Source organism: Rhinatrema bivittatum, chromosome 16 (assembly GCF_901001135.1).
Source record: "Rhinatrema bivittatum chromosome 16, aRhiBiv1.1, whole genome shotgun sequence".
Taxonomy (NCBI): Eukaryota; Metazoa; Chordata; class Amphibia; order Gymnophiona; family Rhinatrematidae; genus Rhinatrema; species Rhinatrema bivittatum.
In genome coordinates, this window is record NC_042630.1 from 36,695,048 (window position 1) to 36,712,605 (window position 17,558).

At 47.7% G+C, this 17,558-nt stretch overlaps 1 protein-coding gene across 1 annotated transcript in view; it reads right to left on the minus strand.

Annotated features, from left to right (window-relative positions):
* Positions 1-17,096, minus strand: part of KCNJ9 (potassium voltage-gated channel subfamily J member 9) — a 30,424-nt gene extending 13,328 nt beyond the window's left edge. Inside the window, exon 1 of the mRNA XM_029581791.1 lies at positions 16,634-17,096. The gene's annotated coding sequence lies outside the window, so the exon portion shown is untranslated. The remainder of the gene's footprint in view (positions 1-16,633) is intronic.
* Between the last annotated feature and the right edge of the window lie 462 nt (positions 17,097-17,558).

Genomic DNA, 17,558 nt, shown 5'->3' on the forward strand with positions numbered 1-17,558 from the left:
GCTGTCACCCAAGACTATAGGGGAAAACCACACAATTGATGAGCTCACCGGTCCATTCTTCAGCACCTGGGTAAGGAGCAGGTCTGAGGCTGTACAGAGTATAAGCAAGCTAAGGAGAAATAGCTGGAAAGCTAAGAGTGCAAATGCAACCCCAGTGGTGGAGGCAGACCTAAATATTGTTGCTATCATGGAGACGTGGTTCAAAGAGCAACACAAATGGGTTATGCACATCCCAGGCTAGAAATCTGATTAGCAAGACCGGGGATGGCAGAAAAGCAGAGGGAGTAGCTTTTTTACACAAAAAAACATCCTCAAGGCAACTGAAATGCATGGGGTGTGGAGAAAGGAGGGGACTGTGGGCCATCTTGGAAAGGGTGAAAGGCACTTCCACCTCCGCCTCAGGTGGAAGATCTGAACAGAGATCTGGCTGAAGGCATGCAAAAGGTGAGAATGAAGGGCGAACTGGTGGTAGTGGGAGGTTTTCACCTGCTGGATGTGGCCCGGAGTTAGGACCCCATCTGCAGACTCCATGGCTGACCCTAGAAGGGTGCGGGCCTGGGACACATCAGCCGCAGCAGGGCCCCAGTACACTGACCGAGGTGTACAGCTCCACCCCCTAAGCTGACAGTGCCGGGTGCAGAGTTACTGTAGTGGTATGGGGGCCGCTCAAAACTCCCCATGGATACCCTGGCAGCCTCAGAAGTACAGATATCATGGATTCCCTTCCAGAGGACTCTGCCCGGGCAAGCGGTGAAGAAACCCACGAGAGAAGGTGGACCTGGTATTTGCGAATAGAGAAAGCGTCTCTAATGTCTGGGTGGGTACCTGTCTGAGCACCAGTGACCATCGCATGATATGGTTTGATAAATGATGGCCAAGGCAGAGAGAAGTCATACAAAATTTATTAACTCCTGGATTTAAAAGATACTGGCTTTGGTAAAGTGAGGAAGTACCTGAAGGAGGTGCTGGGCAGGGCAGGAGGAGGCGAGTCATGTGGAAGAACAGAGGCCTAAACTGAAAGGGGGCTATAAAGATGGCAACCTCTCTTTATGCTATGAAAGTAAATAAAGGGAAGAGGGAAAGCAAACCAGCATTGGTTCTCCAAAGAAATGGCTGAAAAAGTTAGAGTGAAAAGATCAGCACTCAAAAAGTACAAAGACTCTCAAAGAGAAGAACACAGGGAGAAATATCTGGCAGAGCTGAAAGAGACGAAGAAAGAAATCAGGATGGCAAAAGTGCGAGTTCAAATAAAGATAGCCAAAGAGTTTCAGAAAACAACTCTTTTCAGGTATATCGAAGAAAGGAGAAAGACCAGCGGTGGGGTTGTAAGATTAAGAGAGACAAGGAAAGAAGCAGAAATGCCAAGCACATGCTGCTTGGTACCTCCTGGAGAACAATCAACAAGCCAGACCTTTCATCCTTGAGATGGCTGCATGTCTGCACGGCCTATGGTGATACCACTGTGAAGCAGGGCTGGACGGGAAGGCATGGTGTAGATTAACCTCATTGTGAGAGGATCACAAAATCACAGAACATATAGAAAGACATGGTTTAATGGAACAAAGTCAGCATGGCTTTACCCAGGGCAAGTCTTGCCTCACAAATCTGCTTCACTTTTTTGAAGGAGTTAATAAACATGTGGATAAAGGTGAACCGGTAGATATAGTATACTTGGATTTTCAGAAGGCGTTTGACAAAGTTCCTCATGAGAGGCTTCTAGGAAAAGTAAAAAGTCATGGGATAGGTGGCGATGTCCTTTCGTGGATTGCAAACTGGCTAAAAGACAGGAAACAGAGAGTAGGATTAAATGGGCAATTTTCTCAGTGGAAGGGAGTGGACAGTGGAGTGCCTCAGGGATCTGTATTGGGACCCTTACTGTTCAATATATTTATAAATGATCTGGAAAGAAATACGACGAGTGAGATAATCAAATTTGCAGATGACACAAAATTGTTCAGAGTAGTTAAATCACAAGCAGATTGTGATAAATTGCAGGAAGACCTTGTGAGACTGGAAAATTGGGCATCCAAATGGCAGATGAAATTTAATGTGGATAAGTGCAAGGTGATGCATATAGGGAAAAATAACCCATGCTATAATTACACGATGTTGGGTTCCATATTAGGTGCTACAACCCAAGAAAGGGATCTAGGTGTCATAGTGGATAACACATTGAAATCGTCGGTTCAGTGTGCTGCGGCAGTCAAAAAAGCAAACAGAATGTTGGGAATTATTAGAAAAGGAATGATGAATAAAACGGAAAATGTCATAATGCCTCTGTATCGCTCCATGGTGAGACCGCACCTTGAATACTGTGTACAATTCTGGTCGCCGCATCTCAAAAAAGATATAATTGCGATGGAGAAGGTACAGAGAAGGGCTACCAAAATGATAAGGGGAATGGAACAACTCCCCTATGAGGAAAGACTAAAGAGGTTAGGACTTTTCAGCTTGGAGAAGAGACGACTGAGGGGGGATATGATAGAGGTGTTTAAAATCATGAGAGGTCTAGAACGGGTAGATGTGAATCGGTTGTTTGCTCTTTCGGATAGTAGAAAGACTAGGGGACACTCCATGAAGTTAGCATGGGGCACATTTAAAACTAATCGGAGAAAGTTCTTTTTTACTCAACGCACAATTAAACTCTGGAATTTGTTGCCAAAGAATGTGGTTCGTGCAGTTAGTATAGCTGTGTTTAAAAAAGGATTGGATAAGTTCTTGGAGGAGAAGTCCATTACCTGCTATTAAGTTCACTTAGAGAATAGCCACTGCCATTAGCAATGGTTACATGGAATAGACTTAGTTTTTGGGTACTTGCCAGGTTCTTGTGGCCTGGATTGGCCACTGTTGGAAACAGGATGCTGGGCTTGATGGACCCTTGGTCTGACCCAGTATGGCATTTTCTTATGTTCTTATGTTCTTATGTCAATGAGTGAGGGGACGGGGGAGCTGAGCTCAGTGCCTGGTGTGGTAGGCCTCAGAGGACATCCACATCCAACTCATTAAAAGAATAAAAATAGAGCAAACCTAGCAACAAGTGGACATTTTTTTCTATAACTACTTCTACTTATCACTTCTATAGCACCACTCGATATGTTTCTGGTGTTGCTCAAACCCATGCCGGAAATATCTTTTGATGGTGATGGCTCTGAGTGACTAAATGAAATCACTGTGAAACTGGAGGATATAATAAATCAGATTGACAGACTAAAGAATAACAAATCACCGGGACTGGATGGTATTCACCTCAGAGTTCTGAAGTAACTCAAACATGAAACTGCAGTCCTTTTTCCTGGGGATTTGCAACCTTTCATTAAGAACAGCCACAGTACCAGAAGACTGGAGGGCGGCTAATGTGACATCGGATTTTAAATAAGGCTCCAGGGCTGATCTGGGAAAATATGGACTGGTGAGCCTGACATCAACAACATGGTTTTTGCAAAGAGAAGTCTTGCCAAATCAATTTACCAGATTTTTTAAAGGTGTAAATGAACATGCAGATAAAGGTAAGCTCGTTGATATAGGGGCAGATTTTATAAATCTGCGCACACGCGTACTTTTGTTCGCGCACCAGGCGCGAACAAGAGTACGCAGGATTTCAATAGATACGCACGTAGCCACGCGTATCCATTAAAATCTGGGGTCGGCGCACGCAAGGCTGCCCAAAATAGGTAGCCTACGCGCGCCGAGCCGCACAGCCTGCCTCCGTTCCCTCCGAGGCCGCTCCGAAATCGGAGCGGCCTCGGAGGGAACTTTCCTTCCACCCCCCCCCGCACCTTCCCTTCCCTTCCCCTACCTAACCCACCCCCCTGGCCCTATCTAACCCCCCCCTACGTTTGTCGGCAAAGTTACGCCTGCTGGAAGCAGGCGTAACTTTGTGTGCGCCGGGCCGGTTGCCGCGCTCCATGTTCCGGTCCGGGGGCTGGTCCGGTGGCCGCGGCCACGCCCCCGGGCCGAAACCACACCCGCGGCGCCACCCCCGAAACGCCGCGTCACTTGCGACACACCCCCGAAACGCCGCATCACTCCCAGCACGCCCCCGACACGCCCCTCCATGCAAGCCCCGGGACTTACGCGCGTCCTGGGGCTTGCAAGCGCCGCAAAGTCTATGCAAAATAGGCTCGGCGCGCACAGGGGGGGGGGTTTGGGGTAGGTTTCGGGGGGTACGCGTGTATCTTACGCGCATACCCCTTTGAAAATCTACCGCTAAGTGTATTTGCATTTTCAGAAGGCGTATGTCAAATTCCCTCATGAGAGACTCCTCTGGGAATTGGCAGGTCATGGGATCAGAGGCAGTGTCCTATTGGTGGATTAGTAACTGGATAAAAGACAGGAAACAGAGGGTAAGAACAAACAGTTTTACAAATGGAGAAAGGTCGATAGTGGAGTGCCCCAGAGATCTGTATTAGGGACTGTGCTATTTAGCATATTCATAAATGGTATGGAGAAAGGAATGACGAGTGAAATGACCAAATTTGCAGATGACACAAATTGAGTTTCGAGTTGTTAAAACAGCAGCGGATTGTGAAAAACCGCAGAAGGACCCTTGTGAGATTAGGGGAGTGGGCTTCTAAATGGAAGATGCAATTTAATGTGAGCAGGTGCAAAATAATGCACATAAGGAAAAATAATCCCAGCCACAGGTTCACGATGCCAGGTTCCGTGCTAGGAGTCACCAACCGGAAAAGGACCTCGGAATCCAGGTGGACAGTACCTTGAAAACTTCGGCTCTGTGTGCGGCGGCGGCGGTCAAAAAGCGCAAATAGAATGTTAGGAATTATTTGGAAAGGAACGGAGAACAAAACTGAGAATATCTTAATGCCTCTGCATAGATCCACGGTGCGACCACACCTTGAGTAATGGGCCATCTCAAGAAAGACGTAGCGGGCAGAGAAAAGGTACGGAGGAGGGCGACAAAAATGATAAAAGGGATGGAAAAGCTAAACAGATGGGGGCTCTTTAGCTTGGAGAAGAGGCGACTGAAAGGGGATATGATTGAGATTTATAAAATCATGAGTGGGGTGGAACAGGTAAATAGGGAGCGGTTATTTACCCTTTCAAGCAATACTAAGTCTAGGGGACGTTCCATGAAACTAGCAATCGGCAGATTTAAAACAAATCCTAGGGAGTGGTTTTTTTTCACTCGGTGCAAGCTATGGAATCTGTTGTTGGAGGGCGTGGTCAAGGCAACTAAGTATAGTGGGGTCTGAAAAAGGATTGGACAAGTTCTTGAAGGAAAAGTCCATAAACAGTTGTTAGATAGGTTGACTTGGGAAAGCCAGCGCTTATCCCTGGAGCGCGATACAAGAACTAGATCAGCTATTGGGGGACCTGGGCTGGCCACTGTCGGAGGAGACAGGATGCTGGGCTTCATGGACCTTGATCTGACCCAGCCTGGCATTTCTTATGTTCAGCATAAACAGCGCTGTACAAAAACACAGTGCAGACAGTGCCTTCTCAGCAGTGCTTACAATCTAATCAAGGCAAGCGTGCAGGACAAGAGAAAGTTTGGGAATTTCATTTTTTAAGAAAATGGGTAAAATCTATGAGACAGTGAGCAAGATAATCAGGGATTATGATTTAAAAGCAGCCTCAAAATTGTGGAATTTTAGACTGGATTTGAATAAGGCCAGAAAGGGAGCAAGACGCCAGCAACTCAGGAAGTCTGTTCCCAGCATCCTGTGCAGCCAGGTGGAAAGCATGGAACTGGGAGTTGATAGTGGAGGAGAAAGAAGTGGATAAGAGTGAGCGGTGGACGGAGGGATGAGAGAGGAGAGGTAGTGAGGAGCTGCCGAGTGAAGGCTCCTGTAGGTGAGTAAGAGGAACTTGAGCTTATATGCGGGAATGGCTAGGAAGCCAACAGAATCATTTTACAACACAGCTCATTCTAGGACACAGCATTATCTATTATTTAATAATAAGAATGATATTATTAAAATGGAAAATCATGGCGTGTATAAAGATGGAATGGGATTTGGGTACAGTAGAATTACAAGACGTTCCACCCAGAACTAATGGAGCCTACTTTTCTGGACATGCTTGCACATCCAGGGACCATGCAGATGTGTTGCCCTTGACGCGGCCTGGAAATCTGGCAGGGTCAGCAGACCAAAAGTCGAAAGATTTTGGGGGGGGGAACACATACAGACATAACCATCTCATGAACCTTCTTTTTCTCTGGAAATGAGGCAAATTTACATATATCGTTATGTTTTCGTAAAGTCCAGTAGTATATCTATCTGCATGTATAATTTTGTAATATTGATCATGTAATCATAAGGCTTATTGTGTGTATGCAATATGCAAAGCGTACGCCGCTCTGAAAGGGGTTTGTTAGCCCAGAATAGCAGTACATAAGAAATTAAATTACAGTTTCTGTATTAATGAGTGAGACCCTTTTATGGAGATAAGAAGGGTCTCACTTCTGCCTTTTTTTTTTCAGTATGAGAATCAAAAACTATTCTTCCCTAATCATGCTCTGTTAAAACAGTTACACCAGATCCTCCTACACTGTCTGCTCACCTTCTCCAGGAGGGAGATGACACCTATTTGACTGCCCCCCCCCCCCCATCCCAAAATAAAACAAAAAAAATGGTTAAATGTTTTTCCCGTGTAGTGTCCTCCTTGAAATTTCTACTGACCTCAATTCACGGTGTGGGCGGGGGTAAGATTATTAAACCACTTCCCATTTTTCCTCCCTCGCCTGATCTTTCCTCCGAAGCAGAGTTCAAATGGCGACTTGAAGATTTTCCCAGCCCAAAACGTTAGACGTCAACGCTGTGTGCCTTGGAGAAAGCAAACACCCCATCTTCCGAGTCACTAGAGTCTGCACCCTCACGGAGGCACGCCATACATCTTTTTAGAGCGAGTAGGCCCCTCTCCTTCTCCTTGGCCTCTGCAGTTAATTCGGGCTCGCCATGCCGCCGTGACTTTGCAGGCGGCGTTCAGTGCTACCGGCCCGCCTACACATGTGGTCAGTTGGTGATCTTGGAAGGGAGGGGGTGTTGCCAACCAGTTCACAGCCGCAAAGGGGGTCATCTTGAAAGGGGATGGCTGCACGTTGGCTGACCTTAGGCCCCTTTGACTATATATAAACATTTATACATACAATGATATATTATGCTCCTTGGTCGGTGGTCTGACACAAGCTTAGGCTGGTAGTGACTAAGAAGTGGGTACTGTCAGAATGCCAATCGCAAACCTATTGAATATGAAATAGAGCGTGCTGCTAACTGTTGGAGGAAGGCAAGGCTCTTCATTTTTAAACCAACAATTTTATCACCATCTCCCTCAGAACGTATTTAATGCCCTTCCTCTAATGCATTTCAGTGCAGGCTTAAGACTGCTCCCTCTTTCTCTCTCTCTTGAAAGCTTTCATAATATGGCACATACAAGCGAGTTGCTGGTCTTAGCTCAGTACCCAGAGCACAGATGTCTGCATTTTAAATGGGCTCCCCCCCTCCCCACAGTGAGCACTCAGAGGCCAAAGATGCATTTGGCATGGAAACTTAATTAGCTTCTCAACACTTACAGCTATTGCTTTCCACAGCAGGTCTGAAGCATTTAGCAGCATGGTGGAGGACTGACGTTGCACTGCTGCTGTGGGTGTGTGTGTGTGTGTGTGTGCGCGTGTGTGTGTGTGTGTGTGTGTGAGTGTGTGTGCGTGTGTATGTGTGTGTGTGTGTGTATGTATGTGTGTGTGTGTATGTGTGTGTGTGTATGTGTGTGTGTGTGTGTGTGTATATGTGTGTGTGTGCGTATGTGTGTGTGCATGTGTGTGTATGTGTGTGTGTGTATGTGTGTGTGTGTGTGTGTTGCACTGCAAGGTGGAGGACTTTTTTTTATGTATTTATGTATTTATTTATTTGTGATTTTTCTTGACCGACCATCATCAGAGATATCATGCCGGTTTACATGTAACAGGGGGGGAAACAAAGAAGGAAGGGAGCAGTTACAACAAAAACGGTAAGGAAGAACTGGCAGGTGCAGAAGAGAGAGTGCACGTAGGAAAGAGAGCATAAAGTGTATAGCAAACTTATATACCTATTCAAGCATACGGCTTGAAGGTGGTAACACAAACTTATATACATAATATGTGTCCCAACATTTAAGATGGTGGACGGATAAGTAAACTATAAATGTCACAAAATTTGTGAAATTTACAGTTTATTTGTGAAAATTATAGGACTGAAGCTTGCACTCCTGGGGGGGGGGGGAGTGTGTGTATTACACTGTCACTGCCCGAGCTGCACTTGTTCTGTGTAAAGCTGGAGAACTTTCGCCTGCAGTAAATTCATGAACTAAATTTAAAAATAGTTCACATGGGCAGGAGTTGGGGGGGGGGGGGGGGGTTGGGACTATGGGGGGTGGGGAAGGGGGCGAGGTGGGACAGTGGGGGGGTGGGTAGGGTGGGAGGTTGTTCGGTCACCTGTTGGTCCTTTGTCCACGGGCGGTGGGAGTTCCAATGCCTGAGGGTTGGTCTATGCTGGGACGGCCATCCCTCTTCTTGAAATGTCAATGTCTTGGTCAGTTCTCATGGCTGGTTGCGGTGGATGGGTAGTAGCAGCACCTCAATATTTTCCTGGAATGTTTGTGGGATTAATTCCCCCATTAAACGATCAAAGATTCTGCAGGCCCTGAGAAGGAAGGCCGCTGTCTTGGCTTTCCTATAGGAAACTCATTTGACAGAGGTTGAGCACGCCAAACTACGACAAGGGTGGGTGGGGCGCGGTACATTTTGCGACTGGTAGCTCTAAGTCCACAGGGGTGGCCATATTAATCAGGAAAAACCTCCCACTTAAAGTCCTGACGGAAATCAAAGATCCTCAGGGTCGGTATTTGATTTTAGTGGTTGAGCTTCACCGAGTCCCTATGGTGCTCTGCTGCGTATATGCTCCAAACACCCATCAAGCCCCTTTTTTCCAGGAGCTGCATAAGCTACTACTCCCCTACATTGCCCAGGTGGTGGTGGTAGTAGGAGGGGATTTTAATGCCTTGAGAGACCCTGGGTGGGATAGGTTTTCAACTGCCTCTAACCCTGGTGTTCCAAGTAAGGGGATCTGACTTTTGGAATCAGCCCTGCATTTAGTGGATTCCTGGAGGACTCTGCACCCCTTTGAGAAGGATTTTACGCATCTCTCTAGGGCGCGTGCGACGCAGTCTCGCCTTGATTATTTTTTGATTAGCGCGCATTATTTTACCCAGGTCGCTGCGGCCAGGATTGGGGATATCATTCTCTCCAATCATGCTCCGGTTTGGCTGGAATTAATGGGGGCGCATACCAATCCCACACGGAGGCAATGGCGCTATCCTTATTTTCTAGCGGACGATGCCTCATTTCAGGAGATTTTGAAGGAGCGGTGGGCGGACGTTGCAACATTAAACGCCCAGCATAGCGGGGATCCCATTTTATTTTGGCACACAGCTAAGGTGGTTCTGAGAGGAGACATTATTTCTTACTTAGCCCACTGGAGAAAATCTTTGGACAAAAACGGCTTTTGTTACTGAGTGCACAACTTCAAAAAGCTAAAAGGGGTTTGCTTGGTTCTCATTCCTCCTCTCATCGCGCATCATTATCTCCTTGCAAACGGCAACTAATTCTCTTTTACGCCAACGGGCTAAAAAGAGTGTCCAATATTATCAGTTCCAGCTGTATAGATACGGGAATAAATCTGGGGAAATGTTAGCTAATTTGGTTACCGTAAGTCTGTGAGGGGATCACGTCATATTCCGGCGATTAAGTCGACTGGAGGCCGAGTGGTTAACACTACTTCGGCCATCTTGGAGTCTTTTCATGCCTATTATTCCTCACTTTATCAGTCTAAAAGTTGGCATGCCGGGAATTGGGATGCCTTCTGTGAGAAGCTGAATCTACCCTGCATCACTTTGGCGCAAAGTAGGTACTTGAATGAGCCAATAACGGCTGAGGAAGTACGGCTAGCTATTCAAGGCGCCAAGAAATTGAAGGCCCCGGGCCAGGATGGCTACAGCTCCAAGTTTTACAAGTGCCTGCTGGAACCCCTTGTAGATCTTCTCCCTTTAGTGTTTAATGCCCTGATAGAGCAGGGGACCTTTCCGACCCACGGGAATATAGCACATGTGACACTGATTCCAAAGCCAGGGCGGGATCCCTTAATGCCAGCCTCTTATCGTCCTATTTCCTTGTTAAATGTTGACCATAAACTGTTGGCCAAGATACTGGCTATGCGATTGGGGGGCATTTTACCGCATCTGATTCAGCCAGGTCAGGTGGGCTTTGTTAAGCGACGATATGCCCTCACCAACATTCAGCGGGTCACGGCTGCAATGGCGCTCTGTAAGCGAGCGGATATTCCATTTCTTATGGTAAGTCCAGATGCAGAAAAAGCCTTTGACAGGGTAGAGCGGGGATATATGTTAGTTGCTTAGGTTAATGGGGTTCGGGGGGGGGGGGGGGTCTACCAGGGCATTCAATTACTTTATCGTGACCCTGTTGCCTCGATTTTGGTTAATGGAGAGTGTTCCCCACCCTTTCCAGTCTCGCATGGCACTCGACAGGGATGTCCGTTGTCCCCCTTGTTGTTTCTGCTCACACTAGAACCTATGTTACTGGCTCTGCAGGTGTCACCCATCGTCCGTGGCGTGCAGTTTCACTCTGGGATACAGTGCGAGATATTTAGGTATGCTGCCTTCGCAGACGATGTTTTAATTTTTCTCACTGCCCCGCAACGGTCCTTGCCCGCTCTTCTCGACCTGGTCACAGATTTTGGCACGTTTTTGGGCTTAAGAATTAATTGGGACAAGTCGGAGGCTCTGGCCTTTCCTGTTATGCTGCGGGAGCACTGGGGTGGTCCTTTTCCCCTGAAATGGGCGAGTGACTCCATTAAATATCTTGGGATATATCTATCCACTGATTTGGAGGCCATTTATGCTCGCAATATTTCGGGCTTACTTAAACGCACACAGGACAAGCTATGTACATGGTGAGACCTTCCCTTGTCTCTTGGGGGGGGGGGGTGTATCAATCTGTTTAAAATGATATTCTGCCCAAGTGGCTGTTTGTGTTGCAGAATTTCCCGCTATCTCTTAAGCACCGCGACCTGGGGGCTCTTGATCGACTGTTGCGAGTTTTTTTATTTTGGGGGGGGGGGGGTAGGAAGGCTAGGATTCCCTTACTGTGGTCAAAGCAGAAGTGGGGGGCTGGCGGGATGGGTGTGCCGGACCTTCTTCGTTACAATATCGTCGCTAACCCACGGGTGGCCCGTGATTGGATTTTGGGGGGACTCCATTTTTGTCAACATCCTGGCAGAGAGCACTTTGGTGGCCCCTTTGGATCTTAAATTTGTTCTTCTAGGCCCTGGGCGGACTCTCCCAAGTGTGCTCTTACATGACCCATTAACTGCGCCTATTCGGAAGGCCTGGCGGTTCCTGACTCACCAGCTGGGGTTTCCGCCACTCTGCGCATATCTTTTACCCATAATGGGCAACCCTGAGTTTTCCCCGGGCTCACACACCCTCAGTTTTCGGGAACGGAGACAGAAAGATATAACCCAGTTGGGCCATGTCTTAGATGACACGGGTAATTTGCTTTCCTTTGCCGAGCTACAGGGCATTTATGGATTAACCAATGGGCAAGTGTTTGGGTATTTGCAAATACGTCATTATGTACATTCTTTACCCCGCTCCACTAAGACGCCGGCACACTTTCAGGCCCTTGCTAAGTTTCTACAGCTTGAACATCAACGTACACCTTCCTTATCGGTATATTATCAGGGGTTGCTTCGTGGACTGGCTCAGGACACGTACTTGACATCAGTGGAACGTCGGAATCGGGATGGGGTTTTCACAGTGCCTGTAGCAGCCTTTGCTGCATGTATGAAGAACTTGCCTAAACTCACAGGTATTATGTATTTTAGGGAAATGCAATTCAAATTCCTGAGGCAGGCCTAGGTGTCACCGCAAATAGCCTTTCGTGCTAAATTGGTCCCGACAGCAACCTGTTTACGCTGTCATACTTCCATAGGAACCCTGTCACATGCTTTCTGGGCCTGTCCAGTTATCCAGCGGTATTGGGGGAAGATTGTGGGGTATTTGCGGTGGCTTTTAAATCTCAATCTCCCCCTTTCCCCCTTACATGCTCTTATTTGATTCCATTCCCCGTCCGCTCGTTCGGGGTATGGGTCTATGTTTGTTTCTTAAGAAAGCTGGTACGGTGGGGAAGAAGGCTATTTTACTCCAGTGGCAGGAGCTGACCCCCCTCCATCCTATTGGACATGGCGCCTACACCTCCATCGCACGATGCACATGGACAATTTGGCTTCGAAACCGCCCCCATCGCGCCGACGTCAGTTCTTACAAATCTGGGATGCGTATCTGCAGGCGCTACCACATCGTGCTAGAAGCTTGGTACTGAGTTACTAATCTCTGAATGGACCTTGCTGGGCCCCGCTGCCCGCGGATATCCAGTGGGAGTACTTGGACAAGGAACGATAGACGGTCACATTGGGGTTGGGGGGAGAGGGGGTAGGGGGTATCCTTTGGGGATTAGGTATGGGGGGAGCTGGCATTCTTTCTAGTGAAATGTGACCGGGGATGTACAAGAAAAACTGCATCTCAGGTACATTTTGTCTGCTCAACTGTGTATGTTTAATAAAAAATGTTTTACATTAAAAATAGTTCACGTCCTCCTTTTTGCTGCCTTCTCTTCACAGCAGACGCTACTCGTTCTTTTTTTTTTAATGTTGCCAGATCCCTTACTAGTTTAGAACCTCTGGAATACCTATTTTTTTTTCTTTAAGCTAATTTACGTCAATCGTGCTGCTTCCTGCCTTGCCTTTGTCAGCCATCAGAAGGTCTAATGAGGGTCAGTAAAAAATGATTTTGGTACCCTGCAGGAGAGCTTGAGTATGTCAACGGATAGGAGAGATGTGCCCAGTGCTGGTGACGGGCAGTGAGTCACAAGGCAGAGTAAATTGCCCTGGGGAGACGGAGCTAATAAGTGTCCATGCAGCTCCGGTGGCCACAGCATGCAAACCTCATAGGCCAGGGCCAGGTCAGCTCTTCCCCAGAAGCTAGGGGGCTACACTAAGCGTTCACGCCTGCTATTACAGCAGATATATTCCTACTCCCCGACCCTCCCTCCAGCCACCATATATATACATACAGTTCCACCAATGCATCTCAGTCCTGTTCTGCAGTATCCCCTGCTATTCCAGTACTGAGACCCCCCCTCACACACATTTATACATCTAGGCATGACTCTACCGATGGCTCTTCTCTCCTGTCCTACAGCACGCCCTGTAATTGTACCCAGCTCTGCACTTTTCCATTCCCCCATTACTACACCAGCATTACTACTTCTACTACTATTTATCATGTCTAAAGCACTGCTAGACATATGAGACCCGATATTCATTTAAAAAAACCCAAAATTAAAACAAGAGCATTCAGTGTCACTTAACTGGTTGAGTTCGGACAGCTTGCTAAGTTTAAATATTCAGGCAATAGTTGGAAACTACCACTTAGCCAGCTAAAATTTTGTCTGGCTAAAAAGTCAGCCAGCTAAGTGAGGGGCGAGACGGGAGCCTTCCAAGGCAGGGACACTTGTGTGGCTAACTTACTGCCCTTTGCATAAGTGCCGATATTCAGTCCGATATTATCCGGCTTAGTTAACTGAATATTGGCCCCAGGCAATATTGTATTTTATTTGAAGGCACTGGAAAGCTACACGGGAGGGCGTGGAAGGGTATACTGGACGGATCTTATAATGGGGTTTTTTTAATCTGTCGTCGTGTTCTAAGTTTCTATTGTTTTCTATGTTCTTAAAGCAGAAACATTCTCACACTTGTGACATTTATCCAGAAGCAAAACTAAACCTCAAGAAGTGGGAAAAAAAAAATTATTATTGCCCCCCCCCCCCCTCCAATCTTCTCCGCAATATCTTTCTTCCTCAGTTCATCCCTTTACATGGGATGAAAGGCTTTAGTCAGCGAGGGCTGCTTTTCCATAGGCACAGATTGGGGGGAAAGCCCTTCGGAGCCAAGGTGCAAAAGGGAACCTGCCAGAGCAACAGGACGAGCCTCGTTCTACAGCACAATCAGCATTACAGGTTGGCCTTTAATTCAGAATACACACGGACATGTATTTTTCCCCATGTCTAATGAAGGCCTTTACTCAGAGAAGGGCTCTTAGCGGATGTCTGATTTTGCAAGCGGTCCTGGAGGGATTAAGACTCCTACGGCTGCAAAAAAAAAAAGCGACGACGGATCTTTTAATGACCACAGAGTAAACGGGACCTTAATGTCGGTTATCTGAAAGACCGAATTCACTAGCATAGTTCCCCTAAGAACGGGTGCCTGAATCCTGCTCACCGCAGGGTCAGAGGGACCACGCTGAGACCAGGAAAAGGGGGTCAAACAGGAGCGTCCACCCTGAGCCCCATGCTGCCACCAGCACTGTAAATTTCCTGTCAGCCAGCGGTCCAGGGCCCCACTGCTCTTGATTCACCCTGAGCCCTGCACCCTCCCTAAAGGTCAGGTCTGGCAGGGACATTAGGGTTCGTTCTAGCTGGGAAAAATGTTTGCCCCTTGCAAAGCATGGTTGGAATAGTATTTTGAAAAAAGCGACTGTGTCACTGATCTGCAAAGTATTTTAAGATATTAAGCTGACAGGCACTGTTGAAGCTTGCCATGGTTATTAATAATGGCTGTTTCCCTACATATTTTGGTTTCTAAAGCATTTTAAGAATCTTCCTTCGCTAGACATTAAAGAAATGGAAACATCATGAAGGTGATAGTCACAAGGTGCACCAAGATGCCAAGATGTCCTGAATTTGGCGGTGGAGGCCAACATTCCATATTTTTTTAGATGACAAATTTTCTTTCTTCGCCGTGCAAAAAAAAAAAGATTAAATTCACTTATTCTAGCGTACCCTGTGGTGGACCTCAGTACTTCCACATCTCAAAACATCCTACAAAATAGCTTTATACGTTGGCCAACCCTACAGGGACACAAAAGGATTACCAAAAGAAAGCTAGGAAAGCAGGCCCACCAGGGTTAGAATGCACTGAGGTAGGCGTTAGAAAGCCAAGGAGAAGGCAGCATCTCCAGTGGAGACGTAAATTAGATGGGGAAACCTCTTTGGGGGAAAAGGAGTCGGATAAAATGTCCTTCCAACTTCTTCCCTGGTGTTGAATAGCTGGTGGGAAACTGGGTCTGATTTAATAAACCATCCTGCCCCTGCATCAGATCTCCAAAATGTCCAGCTTTGGCCAGAACACCTTACATCATTTGCCTCGCTTGCAGGACAGCTCTGATCGCCCTTGGATTGAAGGACACGCAACCTTCTGCGTTTTGGGCTCAGAGACCTTCTCTCTCCCTACGGCAAGGACGTGTTCATCTTCCCAGGCGGTGCTGATCGTCGGGGAGACAACTCCCACCTTGAGGAGAAGGCAGAGTCACCCAGACCCATTTGGATGTGGGTGGGAGGAGAGAGTCAGGGACTAAGGAGGAAATCCCATACATATCATAAAAATCTAAGTTGCAAACCTATCCATCCAAGTCTGGCACAAAACAATTTGCATTTTTATTAAAAAAAAAAACCAAAACCAGTGACTGTCAGAAGATCAAATTTTAAAATCTACGAGATCTGCCTCTTTCTAAGGAGGGACGAGGAGGCCTCGAAACATTCCAGCTCATTCAAGCCCACAAAAAGCCTCCCGTGTTTATAAATGTCTCCCCCCTCCCCCCTCTCGGTGCTGAACACCAGACAATTTTGCTAAATTTAGCAGCAAGCCAGGATCCTGGAATCTATAAATGTGTCAGCGACCCTTTTCCCAGGCAGCCCTGCTTCCCTGCCGTTGCCATGGTTACTCGCTCTCCCCCCCCCCCTCCCCCCATGTCCTTTAAGTGGGTTTCTTGGCACCGCCAGCCTTTCTGTGCATCTCCTCTCCCCGATCGCGTCGCCTTTGCCAGCTCACCTTCGCCCTATCAAAGCGGGATGGTTCATTATAGGCTCACGATAAAAAAAAAAAAGGGCATCTTCGCCCTGCTTCTCTCTCTATACTCGGAAGGCGTTATAGATGGACGCGTGTATTCCTGTCTACGCGCAGCGGCTGCACACCTGCGCCTATACGAAATGTAAACAGTAAAGGCAGCGTCCGAGCCTATAGAGTGCGACGGCAGGCGAAGGTCCGAATCCATCCCTGGTGCAGCGCCATGGACCCCCCCCCCCCCCTGGTACCCCCCCCCCCCCTCTCCACCCCCCTGCACCTTTGCAACTCTGGATCCTTGCTGCCCATCCCAGGCTGCCTTGAATTTTCTTAACCGTTTGACCCCCCAAACTTCTCGTATTTTTACAACTGAGGCTCCAGGGCACTTTTGGTGCCAATTTTGCAGGGTTTGTCCCCTCCCCCACCCGCTAGAAGTATTAAGTAACCAGATAACGGTTTCAAACAGCAAACGCGTTTTACAGCCATGCAGCACATTTCGGAAAGTCAGTTTCATAGCAACCCCCACCCAGCTTAACCAGTCCTAAAGGAGACGGTGAGCTTTATAACAACAGAAATGAAACCAGTTACAAAAAAAAACCAACAACAAACTTCTCAAGAGTCTCCCCCCCCCCCCCCCCTCCCGCCATGAGGGGGGTTCTTCTTACCTTCTAGGATTCAGGCAGGTAGCCGTCCCCCTCATTTTGGATTTCACCATCTGCTCCCGTCCCTTCAAACATCTCTTCCAGAGAAAGGGTGGGGGCTTGGAAGGCGAGCAGATCGGGCCCCCTCCTGCTGAAAGATCCTCGGCTGCAGCCTTGGGTCCGCGATGTGAGGGGAGAGGCTCTCTTAATACATCCGCCCCCCAGCCACCCACCTTTCCCAGAGGAAAGGAAAATATAATCATGAAACCAAGACGAAGCCCAGGAAGAGGAGAAGGTCGGGCGCAGCGGGACTGTGTCTTTCCTTCCCGCAATCCATCCTGGCACGGTTATTAAAAATAGAGAGGGAGAGAGACTGCACTGTGGGTAGTAAAGGATGCATGGGAGAGGCAGGCGAGATCTCTCTCTCTCGGCTGAAGCAGAGCCGGGGCTGCTTCTGCAGGCTTTGACTGACAGGTGGAGCAGGGCTCTCCAGCACCTCGCGATTATGACATTTATTTATTTTTTTTATCCCTGCCTCTGTTCCTGCTTTCCTGGGGTTTCTGTAAAGTAAACACGGAGAAGCCCAATTAAAAAAAGATATAGCTGTCAGGGTGGAAACAATGCGCCCCGATTAAAAGCATAGGGGATCATCTATGCCAGGAAACACAAGAGGGGCGGGCTCTTAGGAGTGTGCCTGCTAAAAAAATAAAAATTAATCTAGCCAAAGAAGAAGTAGCCTGCATGATAAATGGTATGGAAGCTTTCATTGCAATGTCACGCTTTGAAAGAGTGGGATTGCTCTGGGAAGCGGCCTGGCGTGCTGGTTGGATCCAAGGGCTCGTATCCCAGCGCTGCCCCTGGTACGATGCTGCCCTGTGCAGGTCCCTTCTGCCAGCTTTCCCTTCAGCTTTATCCCAAGGTTTCCCAAACCTGTGTCCTGGGACCCCGC